Source organism: Saccopteryx leptura, chromosome 4 (genome assembly GCF_036850995.1).
Source record: "Saccopteryx leptura isolate mSacLep1 chromosome 4, mSacLep1_pri_phased_curated, whole genome shotgun sequence".
Taxonomy (NCBI): domain Eukaryota; kingdom Metazoa; phylum Chordata; class Mammalia; order Chiroptera; family Emballonuridae; genus Saccopteryx; species Saccopteryx leptura.
In genome coordinates, this window is record NC_089506.1 from 15,934,316 (window position 1) to 15,946,895 (window position 12,580).

Sequence of the window (12,580 nt, forward strand, 5' to 3'; positions counted from 1 at the left end):
CACAATTTTATGTTTAAGACTCTCAACAAAATGGGTATAGAAGGAAAATATCTCAACATGATAAAGGCCATATATGATAAACCATCAGCTAACATCATATTAAATGGCACTAAACTGAAGGCTTTCCCCCTTAAATCAGGAACAAGACAGGGTTGTCCACTCTCTCCACTCTTATTTAATGTGGTACTAGAAGTTCTAGCCAGAGCAATCAGACAAGACAAAGAAATAAAAGGCATCCATATCGGAAAAGAAGAAGTAAAGGTATCACTTTTTGCAGATGATATGATCCTATACATCGAAAACCCCAAAGAATCCACACAAAGACTACTAGAAACAATAAGCCAATACAGTAAGGTCGCAGGATACAAAATTAACATACAGAAGTCAATAGCCTTTCTATATGCCAACAATGAAACAACTGAGAAGGAACTCAAAAGAACAATCCCCTTCACGATTGCAACAAAAAAAATAAAATACTTAGGAATAAACATAACAAATAATGTAAAGGACTTATATAATGAAAACTATAAACCATTGTTAAGGGAAATTGAAAAAGATATAATGAGATGGAAGAATATACCTTGTTCTTGGCTAGGAAGAATAAATATAATCAAGATGGCTATATTACCCAAAGCAATATACAAATTTAATGCAATTCCCATCAAACTTCCAATGACGTTTTTTAAAGATATAGAGCAAAAAATCATCAGATTTATATGGAACTATAAAAAACCCCGAATAGCCAAAGCAATCCTAAAGAAAAAGAATGAAGCTGGGGGCATTAAAATAACTGACTTCAAACTATATTATAGGGCCACGACAATCAAAACAGCATGGTATTGGCAGAAAAATAGACACTCAGACCAATGGAACAGAATAGAAAGTCCAGAAATAAAACCACATATATATAGTCAAATAATTTTTGATAAAGGGGCCAACAACACACAATGGAGAAAAGAAAGCCTCTTCAATAAATGGTGCTGGGAAAACTGGAAAGCCACATGCAAAAGAATGAAACTGGACTACAGTCTCTCCCCCTGTACAAAAATTAACTCAAAATGGATCAAAGACCTAAACATAAGACCTGAAACAATTAAGTACATAGAAGAAGACATAGGTACTCAACTCATGGACCTGGGTTTTAAAGAGCATTTTATGAATTTGACTCCACAGGCAAGAGAAGTGAAGGCAAAAATTAATGAATGGGACTACAGCAGACTAAGAAGTTTTTGCTCAGCAAGAGAAACTGATAACAAAATAAACAGAAAGCCAATTAAATGGGAAATGATATTTTCAAACAACAGCTTAGATAAGGGCCTAATATCCAAAATATACAAAGAACTCATAAAACTCAACAACAAACAAACAAACAAACAATCCAATAAAAAAATGGGAAGAGGATATGAATAGACACTTCTCCCAGGAAGAAATACAAATGGCCAACAGATATGTGAAAAGATGCTCATCTTCTTTAGCTATTAGAGAAATGCAAATCAAAACGGCAATGAGATACCACCTCACACCTGTTCGATTAGCTGTTATTAGCAAGACAAGTAATAGCAAATGTTGGAGAGGCTGTGGAAAAAAAGGAACCCTCATACACTGTTGGTGGGAATGTAAAGTAGTACAACCATTATGGAAGAAAGTATGGTGGTTCCTCAAAAAACTGATAATGGAACTACCTTATGACCCAGCAATCCCTCTACTGGGTATATATCCCCAAAACTCAGAAACATTGATACGTAAAAACACATGCAGCCCCATGTTTATTGCAGCATTGTTCACAGTGGCCAGGACATGGAAACAACCAAAAAGCCCATCAATAGATGACTGGATAAAGAAGATGTGGCACATATACACTATGGAATACTACTCAGCCATAAGAAATGATGACATCGGAACATTTACAGCAAAATGGTGGGATCTTGATAACATGATACGAAGCGAAATAAGTAAATCAGAAAAAACCAGGAACTGTATTATTCCATACGTAGGTGGGACATAATAGTGAAACTAAGAGACATTGAAAAGAGTGTGGTGGTTACGGGGGGGAAGGGGGGAATGGGAGAGGGAAAGGGGGTGGGGAGGGGCACAAAGAAAACAAGATAGAAGGTGACAGAGGACAATCTGACTTTGGGTGGTGGGTATGCAACATAATTGAACGACAAGATAACCTGGACTTGTTATCTTTGAATATATGTATCCTGATTTATTGATGTCACCCCATTAAAAAAATAAAATTATTATAAAAAAAAAAGAAATGAATAAAACTACCTCATTAGGTACATGTGTATGCCTCTTGGGTTTAAAGATATGAGAGTAGAAACTTCTTACCAAAACCAATTACAAAGAAAAATGAAGATAACAATAGGTATCAGAAAAAGCTTTATTGAGTGAAATTTATAGTCACTTAAGAAAAAATAATTTTTGGTCAAAGTATCAGAATATTTTTTTAATTTTCTAGACTACTGTTGTCACAACTAGTCGACATACTAGTAGTAGCCAATGCCAAAGCCTGCAGTAAGAATTTCCTGGACTGTATTTTGACTGCATTAGAAAGGCTGAATGGACATATATTTAGGATTCCTTTCTTGTACTGGGGATTGTCACAAGTGCTCTTAAGGTATCTTCTAATATACACGATGCATAATTTGGGGATTTCACAAATCAACTCAATCAAAGTAATACATTAGTGACTTTCTACCTAAAAATGTGGATTAGAATCTAATATTTGTTCAACAATATAGGCCAAAGCATCTGACTATAGGATATGACATTTGACAGTTACAATGCTGTCACGTTCATGTTAATATCACTACTTAAAAATTTCTCCATAGGTCACTGTCTTCACAAGTATCAGACTAGAAAGCTAGCAATATGTCATCATTACCTGATATTTGTAATTAAGTACAATGTTTTGGCATTGTGACTGTTTTTTCTCTTCTGTTTTCTATTTTTTTTTTAATGATGCTGACAGCTGACTCAGAATTGGCTTTCCAGTGTTGACAGTCATAAATAAAACTGGACTGACAAGTGAGAGAGCTCTGGTATTTACAGAAGACAGGGTCAAGGTCTGCTTCTGATGCCTTTCCACTTCCCATACAAATAAAGACACAGAAAATTTTGAGATAATTGAGAATTTATATTTTTTACATAAACACATATTCCTTCCAAACATTTGTTTTATAGTGCATCAATCCATATGCTTAGGCAACTAGAACAATAACATGCTCATATTAAATTGTGCATTTAATATCTTTAGAAATTATTTCATATCTACATTTATGGATTTTTCCCTATAAAATGAAGGCTGCTGGTTAAAAAAAAAAACTTTTAGCAAGTTTCTAGGTAATTTAAATTAAATTCAAACCCCTGAGGAACGATTCTACTTGCGTGATTGTTATATTGTGAGAATCAGTTGTACGTTTAATCAATTTTGTTTATGTGCATACACTATCCATCATTTTCTGTCATGTTATTCTGAGAGAAATTTAATGCAATTACTGAACACTTTTAATGTCTTTTATCAAAGTATAAAATACGCAACAAAATAGACAAGTCAGAAGATTTGCAGTGTGCGGAATGATTGTGAGTGATCACACAGGCTACCATCAAAGATAAAGAGACAGAGCAGCAGCTTCTTCAAAGTCGCCCTCAGGACCTCCTGCTATCTCCACACCTGACTCCTCCCCACGGGTGTGATTTCTTACACCATCAATTAGTTTTGGGTGTTTCATAACTTTATAGCAATAGAACTTAAAGTATGCTTTTTTCTTTGTCTGGCTGCTTTTGCTTAATATTATGTGTTTTTTTTTTAATTCTTAATTGAGTTAATAGGGATGACTTAGATCATTTACAGGAAAATGGTGGGACCTTGATAACATTATATGAAGTGAAATAAGTAAATCAGAAAAAAACAAGAACTACATGATTCCATACATTGGTGGAACATAAAATCGAGACTAAGAGACATGGACAAGAGTGTGGTGGTTACCAGGGGTGGGGGGAGGGAGGACGAGGGAGGGAAGGAGGGAGAGAGTTAGGGGGAGGGGGAGGGGCACAGAGAAAACTAGATAGAGGGTGACGGAGGCCAATCTGACTCTGGGCGAGGGGTATGCAACATAATTTAATGACAAGATAACCTAGACATCTTTTCTTTGAATATATGTACCCTGATTTATTAATGTCATCCCATTAACATTAATAAAAATTTATTTAAAAAATAGGGATGACACTGATTATCATAATATACAGGTTTTGAGGTGCCCAATTCTGCAACACATCTGTGTATACCATATTGTGTGTTCACCTCCCGAGTCACGTCTTCGTCCGTCACCAGTTATCCCCTCTACCCCCTCCTCTGCCGACCCCTTTACCCCCGACAATCACCACACTGTTGGCAGTGTCCGTGTTCTTTCTTCTTCTTCTTCTTTTTTTTTTAAGGAACAGAGAGAGAGTCAGAGAGCGACAGATACCTGCTTTCCAGGCCTTAAACTCTTTTTTTATTTTGTGACAGAGACAGAGAGAGACAGAGAGATGGACAAATAGGGACAGACAGACAGGAATGGAGAGAGATGAGAAGCATCTATTCTTCGTTGCAGCATCTTAGTTGTTCATTGATTGCTTTCTCATATGTGCCTTGACCAGGGGGCTTCCGCAGAGTGAGTGACCCCTTGCGCAAGCCAGTGACCTTTGGACTCAAGCTAGTGACCATGAAGTCATGTCTAGAATCACGCGTTCAAGCTGGTAACCTCTGTGTTTTAATTCTAGGTCCTCAGTGTCCCAGGCTGACACTTTATCCACTGCGCCACCACCTGGTCAGGTGTGTACCTAAAATATTAGTGACACCATGTTTAAAATCAAGATTTGAGGTAATGAGACTGAATGGATATGCTTTGACAGAAATGCAAGGAACATAGATTAGTGACCATATAGGTCAGGAAACAAGACAGCCTGAATGGGTGCAGCTGCTTAGAGCCTAAAAGGGTGGGTATAAAGATGAAAGGGCCTAATACTAACTGCCTGCTTCAGTATTTTGTACATTTCAGGAAATGTGCCCCTATACAGCACCTGGGGCGTGGTGTAAGGCAGAGTCCTGTGGAACTATTATAGTGATAGGATCAAATGTCTATGAAGGGCAAAAGCAAATTCTCAGCACTAAATTGCCTTATGGACACACAGGTCTACATTTTCTTGGTTTGAATAATAGAAAAAACATTATTTCTGGGGAAGATTGAAAATTAAACAACTTCTTCTGTGATTTGTTTATTTTAAGTAAATGAAATTTGACAGAATGCTTTATCACAGAAGATCAGTAACTATCAGACTAGTTAATAAGTCCCATGATCATCATGATGGGAAATTCTAGAGTCTATAAATAAGAAATTGTCATTTTTATGAGACATATGAATTTTAAAACATTAAATCACTATTTTCTAGTCTATAATCATTAATCAATTGCTTAATTAATAAATAACCTTTTAAATGGTTTGGCCTTTACTAATTAGAACCACTTATGCAAATGGGAGATATTAATGTCAAATTAAAGCTGACATATAAGTAGTTAGGAATAATTTGATGGTTTATAACAGTTCTTTTGTAACATTTTAAAGCATTCTTTTTGCATTGAGCAGACTATTATTGTCAGAGTATTTGAATATTACTTTAGTTAACACATGGGCATTTTAAAAATTAAGTGGTTTTGCTCTTATTTTCCTTGGGATTGATGGGTGACATCTGATATTTTTGCCTTACTGCCCATCATTTCATTGATTTCATCACTTGATCATATACATTGTAAAGAAAAATTTTTTTTAAAACTATTTGGTATAAGAGAAGAAATATACCTAATGCAGTCTGTCTACTTGGAATCTGCTTTTTTAGGAAGCAGTAAATAAGATTGATATAAACTGTTTGCTAGAATTTATAACCTTCTCAGTCGGTACTCAATGGCAGTAAATGTCAAGGTGCCACTCAAAGCAATGAACTTAATAACCACATATCAGGGATGACATTAACTCTGATAATATTACAGATGAAATTCAGGCTATAATGAAACCATTTCTCTTTCTTTTTTTTTTTTTTTTTTTTTTAGGTAGAAATGGAAGACCTGCTAAAAACCCATTAGCTGACCCCAGAGGGCCCCTCTGTAAAAATCCGATTAGGTTGTTATAGAATTTATAACTACATAACATGCAATTGATAGATCCAGTACATTTCAGAAAAAGACAGGAGAAAACTGAATTCGTTGTTAGATCTAAGTATTTTTCTCAACAGTTAAATGCTTCTGCAATTATTTCAGGTCTCAGAAAAAGTGTAGTGTTAACATTTTTTTTAATTTTTAAAATATTTCTTATGACAAATATAATTTAGGCATGCATAAAAATGATAAATGTTGATGGGTATATCAACTCTTCCTAAAGTATCTCCTTATTTACAATCACCTTAAGATAACTGTAATTATCTTTTCTCAAGATTTGATACATTACAACTATTTTTAAAATTATTCAATCATTGTTTCCAGATAATTTTCTTAAAATTGGGTATGGTACAAAATATGGGCACAGAATATTGATCAGAAAAATAAAACTTTTCTAATTTTGGTTACCGAATGTATAATGCGATGTTATGCTATCTCTTTAGTCTTTGTTGAATCTTCCATTTTTTTGTGTTCTGTGTATAGTATATTTAGAAGTTTGTTTCTCCAATTATATTGATATGTTCCAATACCTTTGTTTCATTTTTGTCTGTCTGGTATATCCTTGAGCATACGTCATGAGAAGATTATGTAAAATCTCATGTGTTCTATATCTTATAACCTCTGTTTTTCATACCTCTTATAACATATCTTGGGTAATTTCTCTAATTTTTTGAGTATATCCTTCAATGTGTGTCATTATATTGCAAATCTTCTTAAAACTTTGTGTGGCTGAGAATATTTTTATTATAACTTTTAAAATTTAACCTGACCACTCAGTGGCACAGTGAATAGAGCATTGGATTGGGACACAGAAGACCCAGGTTCAAAACCCTAATGTCACCAGACTGAGTGTAGGCTCATTATTACGGGCTCACCAGCTTGAGCTTGGGTTCGCTGGCTTGAGTATGGGATCATAGACATGACCCTGTGGTCGCTGGCTTGAGCCCAAAGGTCGCTGGCTTGAAGCCCAAGATCTCTAGCTTTAGCCCAAGGTCACTGGCTTGAGCAAGGGGTCAGTTGCTCCACCTCCTTCTCCCGGTCAAGGCACATATGAGAAAGCAGTCAATGAACAACTAAGGATACTAAGGATCTGCAACGAAGAATTGATGCTTCTCATCTCTCTCCCTTCCTGTCTTTCTGCCTCTATCTATCTCTCTCTGTCTCTGTCGCACACACACAAAAACTATTTATTGAATATCTGGAGAGAAAAGAAGGGAGAGAGAGAAAAGGCAACATCAACCTGTTCCTGCATGTGCCCTGACCAGGGCTCAAACTTGCAACCTTTGCACATCCAGTCAACACTCTAACCAACTGAGTTATTCAGCCAGGGCTATTTTTATTACAGTTTTGTGATTAGTGGACTATTTAGATGGATAGAAAATTCTAAGCTAAATAATTTTTTTGAAATTTTTTATTTATTCATTGTAGAGAGGAGAGGGAGAGACAGAGAGAGAGAGGAGGGGGGAGGAGCTGGAAGCATCAACTCCCATATGTACCTTGACCAGGCAAGCCCAGGGTTTCGAACCGGCAACTTCAGCATTTCCAGGTCAATGCTTTATCCACTGCGCCACCACAGGTCAGGCAAATAATTTTTTTTGAAACTGTAAAAATGGTTTTTCATTATCTTACTGCATTCAGCATGTTGGTTTGCTCATTTATGGGTGTCTTTTCATTTGAAAGTTTGTCATAAATCATGGTATTCTTAAATTTTCTAATAATTGATCTATGTATCTATGTTTTCTTTTCATTATTTGTCCTCTGTGAACTTTTTATTGGAGGTCATCATCTCTCTTTAATTTTGAGAAATTTATTTCTATGATTTCCTATGCATTTTTTTAAAGTTTATTTTTATTTTTCTCTTTGAAACTTTAATAATCTAGATGTTGACATATTTGTTTCTAGTATTTATTTCCTTTATATTTTCCACTGTTGCTCCTCTTTGTCCTTGACTGCTGCTCCCTGGGAAGTTTCTATATTTAGCTTTAACTTGCTATCTTATTTATCAGCTATGTCTATCCTTTTATTTATCTAAACTATTCTTCTTCATTTCAACTGTTACAATTTTCATACTTAATAGTTTCACTAGGTTGTGTGGTGTTTTGCTCTTGTTTTATATTGCTATTATTTTCCCTAACTCTGAAAGGATTTTTATCATGCTTAATTTACATGTTTGGTTCATCTGTTCTCATAATTATGTTTCTGATGCATATATTATCTCAGGGCTTAGCCCTTAGACCTCTTTGCTTTCTATATATAATCTTTCTCTGGTTATTTCATACTGTTTTATAGCTTTAAATATAATTTTATTGTGATAACTTCTAAACTAATATATCTAATACCTCTCCACTGAGTTTTACATTTTATATCCACCTACCTGCTTGAAATCTCCATTTGGTTACACAATAGGCATCTTCATCTTCAATCTCCCAGGTTAATATTCACACCCTTTCCAAATACACTAGCTCCTTCTGTAATTCTTTCATTTCAATTAAGTTGTTCCAATCTTTCAGGTGTTTACACCAAAAATCTTCCTATCTACTATTCTTGACGCCTTTTTGACTCACATAGTTTACATCAAGTTTATCAAAACATCTGTTGAATTTACATTTACAATATATCCATAATGTGACCATGTTGTGCCACCTGTACTGCTGTATCTACGGTCCAAGCCACCATCTTTTGCTTGGATTATTGTGATAGCCTGTTTTCTGGTCTTTTCCTCTTCTACTCAACACAGAAGACAAGGTAATCCTGCTAGAATGTAAGTCAATCTTTTGCTCAAAACATTACAATAGCTCCCCATCTCACTCATAGTAAAGTCAAAGGCCTAACTGTGACTTATTGGTTTCTATTTTATGGTTATACCCTTTGCAATTCTGACTGAGCCTTTCAACCTCGTCTTTGACCTCTATCACTATTCACTCTCTTCTAACCACACTGATATTCTTCTTCTTCTTTAGATATACCAAACTTCTTGTAGGAGATGGTTTCAAAATACCTTTGTAGTGAGGCCTTCTCTTTCCTCATTCCAACCTTCACTACAATTTTACAACATTAACCATTTTATATCTCCCCTTCCTAATTCATTCTTTTTTCATTTAGCAACCATTAATACCTAATATTATACTTATTTATTTTATTTTCCAATTAAGGTATTATTTATATATAGTAAAATTCTCTCTTCTTAGTTCTGTGAGTTGTGACAGCTGTTGAGAGTATTGGAAGACCCACCATCACAATAATGATATAAAACAGTTTCATCACCCTCAAATTCCTTCATTCCAGCCCTTCATTATACTATTACCATTTCCAGAATGGCATACAACTGGGTCATACGGAATTATTCTTTTTTATTTTGTTTTTTTAAATTTTTTTTATTTTATTTGTGTTGGGAAAGAAATAGACAGGAAGAGGGAGAGGAAGGGAGGAGAGAGATGAGGAACATCAACTTGGAGTTGCTTTACTTTAGTTGTTTACTGATTGCTTCTCATATGTGCCTTGACTGGCAGTCTCAGACTGAGAGTAATCCTTGCTGAAACCAGCCACTTTGGGGTTTCAAACTGGGGCCCTCAGTGTCCCATGTAGATGCTCTATCCACTACACCATCACCAGTCAGCCTGATTTTGGCCTCTTATACTTACCTTGATGCATTTAAGATCTAACCATACTATTGCATGTTTCAGTTTGAGTAGTATTTCAGTGTGTAACAGAGTGAAATTCTTCCTCTCTCTTGTGGCCTTCAGGCTAATAGATATGCTAAGGTTACAGGTATGCTTAAGAAACTAGAGGAATTTTGCTTTACCCTTGAGCAGCTCTTTGTCAGGAAGAGGTCGGGAAATATGCACAAAGCAATGACTTTAAAACTAGACTCAGATGATTGGGGGTAGACCAGGAACAGTGGGATTTATAAAATTTCCACTTTTCCTAGGATCCTTTTTCATCACCTGGCTGCCTATAGTCCTCACCCACCTCCCCTTTGATATGTAGCAGTGGTCCCCAACCTTTTTTGGGCCATGGACTAGTTTAATGTCAGAAAATAGTTTCATAGACCAGCCTTTAGGGTGGGACGGATAAATGTATCACGTGATCGAGATAAGCGTCTAGAGTGAGTCTTAGACGGATGTAACAGGGAATCTGGTCATTTTTTTAAAAAATAAAACATCGTTCAGACTTAAATATAAATAAAACGGAAATAATGTAAGTTATTTATTCTTTCTCTGCGGACTGGTACCAAATGGCCCACGGACTGGTACCGGTCCGTAGCCCCGGGATTTGGGGACCACTGATATATAGAACACTTGAATTTTGAGTTCTTTAAGATGGCTTTGAGAATTAGTTCTTCCATCACTTCAAACTAAGCTTTCTTGATTAATAAACATTTCTTTATTCCAAAACTCTGATCTGTTGAATACTGACCTTTCTTTTGCACCACTAGGCACAAAACTTTGTACTTGCAGCCATTGTATGGCTGTTCCACAATTTATTTAACCATTCCTCATTTGAGAGGCATTTCAGGACTTTCCAATAGTTGGTGAATATTTTTAAAAAGTTACTGTAAATATTTACAGGTTTCTATGTGAACTAGGTGTTAATTACTCTTGAGTAAATATCTAGGTGTAGAATCACTTGATCATGTGGTAGGTATATGTTTAACTTTATAAGAAATTATCAGATTCTTTTTCAAAGTGTTGCCAGAAAATATTGGTCCTTGCAGTGATGTGAGAAAAAATTTCAAAGGTACATGCATGAGAGAAGTTTAAACTAAGTGGCAAGATTTAGTGGGAATGAAAGGAAATAATATGCTCTAAGGGATGTAGAGGGCAGCAAGATTTAGTATCAACTGCTCTGAGGTCCTTGTTAATCCTCCATAAAATTCTCTTGGTTTTCAGGAACAAGTAGGTTGTTATTCAAACTATTATATGACCTACTTCTTGGGTTTTCCTGGGCATGTCCTGGGCCTGCCTCCTAACCAGTCCTTTTCCTATATTTCCCTAAGTTTTGTATCGTTATCCTATCAGATCCTTTTCCCAGGCTAAACTTCTCTCCTTTATGTCACCATTTTGGCTCCTATTGTACACATCACTAAATTCTGTTTAGTCATCTAGCTCCTACTATGCATTCTCCTGGTATACCTCCCCCAGTAATCCTGGCTAATGGCAGAATGTCAGATTGTATTTGCCCCTTCCTTTATTAATATTTAACTAGCTACCTATGTTAACAAAAGTGCTGTCCATCTTGCTTGTCCACCAACAATAGAAAGAGTTTATTCTAAGGAGCTTCAGCTCTTCTGCATCTTCAGCACCGGTTGAAATTATAAAGTTTTAGTTTCTTGTCATTCAAATCAGTATTTAGTGGTATCTCATTATTTTAATTTGCATTTCTCTAATCACTGAGCATCTTTTCATGAGCTTGTTTGCCATTCTAATATCTTTCTTAGTAAAGTATTTGTTCAAACAGTTCATCCATTTTTTTTTAATTAGGGTTTTTTTTCTTACTAAATTTTGTAAGTTCTTCATCTATAATATTTTAGAGGCAAATCCTCTATGTAATCAATGATTTGTAAACATAAGTTTTTTTAGTGAATAGTTTGTACTTTTATTTTCTTAGCATTTGTCAAGGACACAGGTTCTTAATTTTGGTAGAGTTGATGTATCGATGTTTTCTTTTATGGATTCTTTATGAGTTAAACCCCAGACATCGATATATTTCTTTCTCTCTCAGTTTCTGCCTTTCTCTCCTGTAGAAAAGAGAAATTTTTGCCAGGAATTGACTTACACGGTTGTGGAGACTGGCTAAGCCAGCATAAAATACGCAGGCAGTTATGATGATGAAGATCATGAACAGTTTTGAATTCATGGGCATGGGTAATACATGGGTAATAGCAGGCTTCCAGACAGAATTTTGTTGTCCAGCTGTTCATTGCTAGTATATAGAAATCTGATTGATGTTTGTATTTTGACCTTGTGTTCTGCAACCTTACTAAATCTAAATTTACTTATTTGTTCTGGGAGGTTTTTTATTTTTTTGAAGTTTCTTTGGAATTTTCTACAAAGACAATCATGTTGCTTACAAATATTGACAGTTTTATTTCTTCCTTTCTAATGTAAATGCCTTGTGTTCCTTCTCTTCACTTATTGCACTAGCTAGGACCTTCATTATGATGTTAATTCAGAGCTGTTTGAATATGTGTCCTTGTTTACCTTATCTATTGACTTCTCCCTGTCCTTGCCAATGTCAGTTAGGGCATGAAGTTAGAGCTGTGACATTATACAATTCTCTGTGTTATCACCAATGCTAACGACAATGCCCTAGTAAGCACTCAATAAATATTTGGTGAGCAAATTATTTATTGTTTTATTTGTTTTTTTTTTCTTCTGAGGT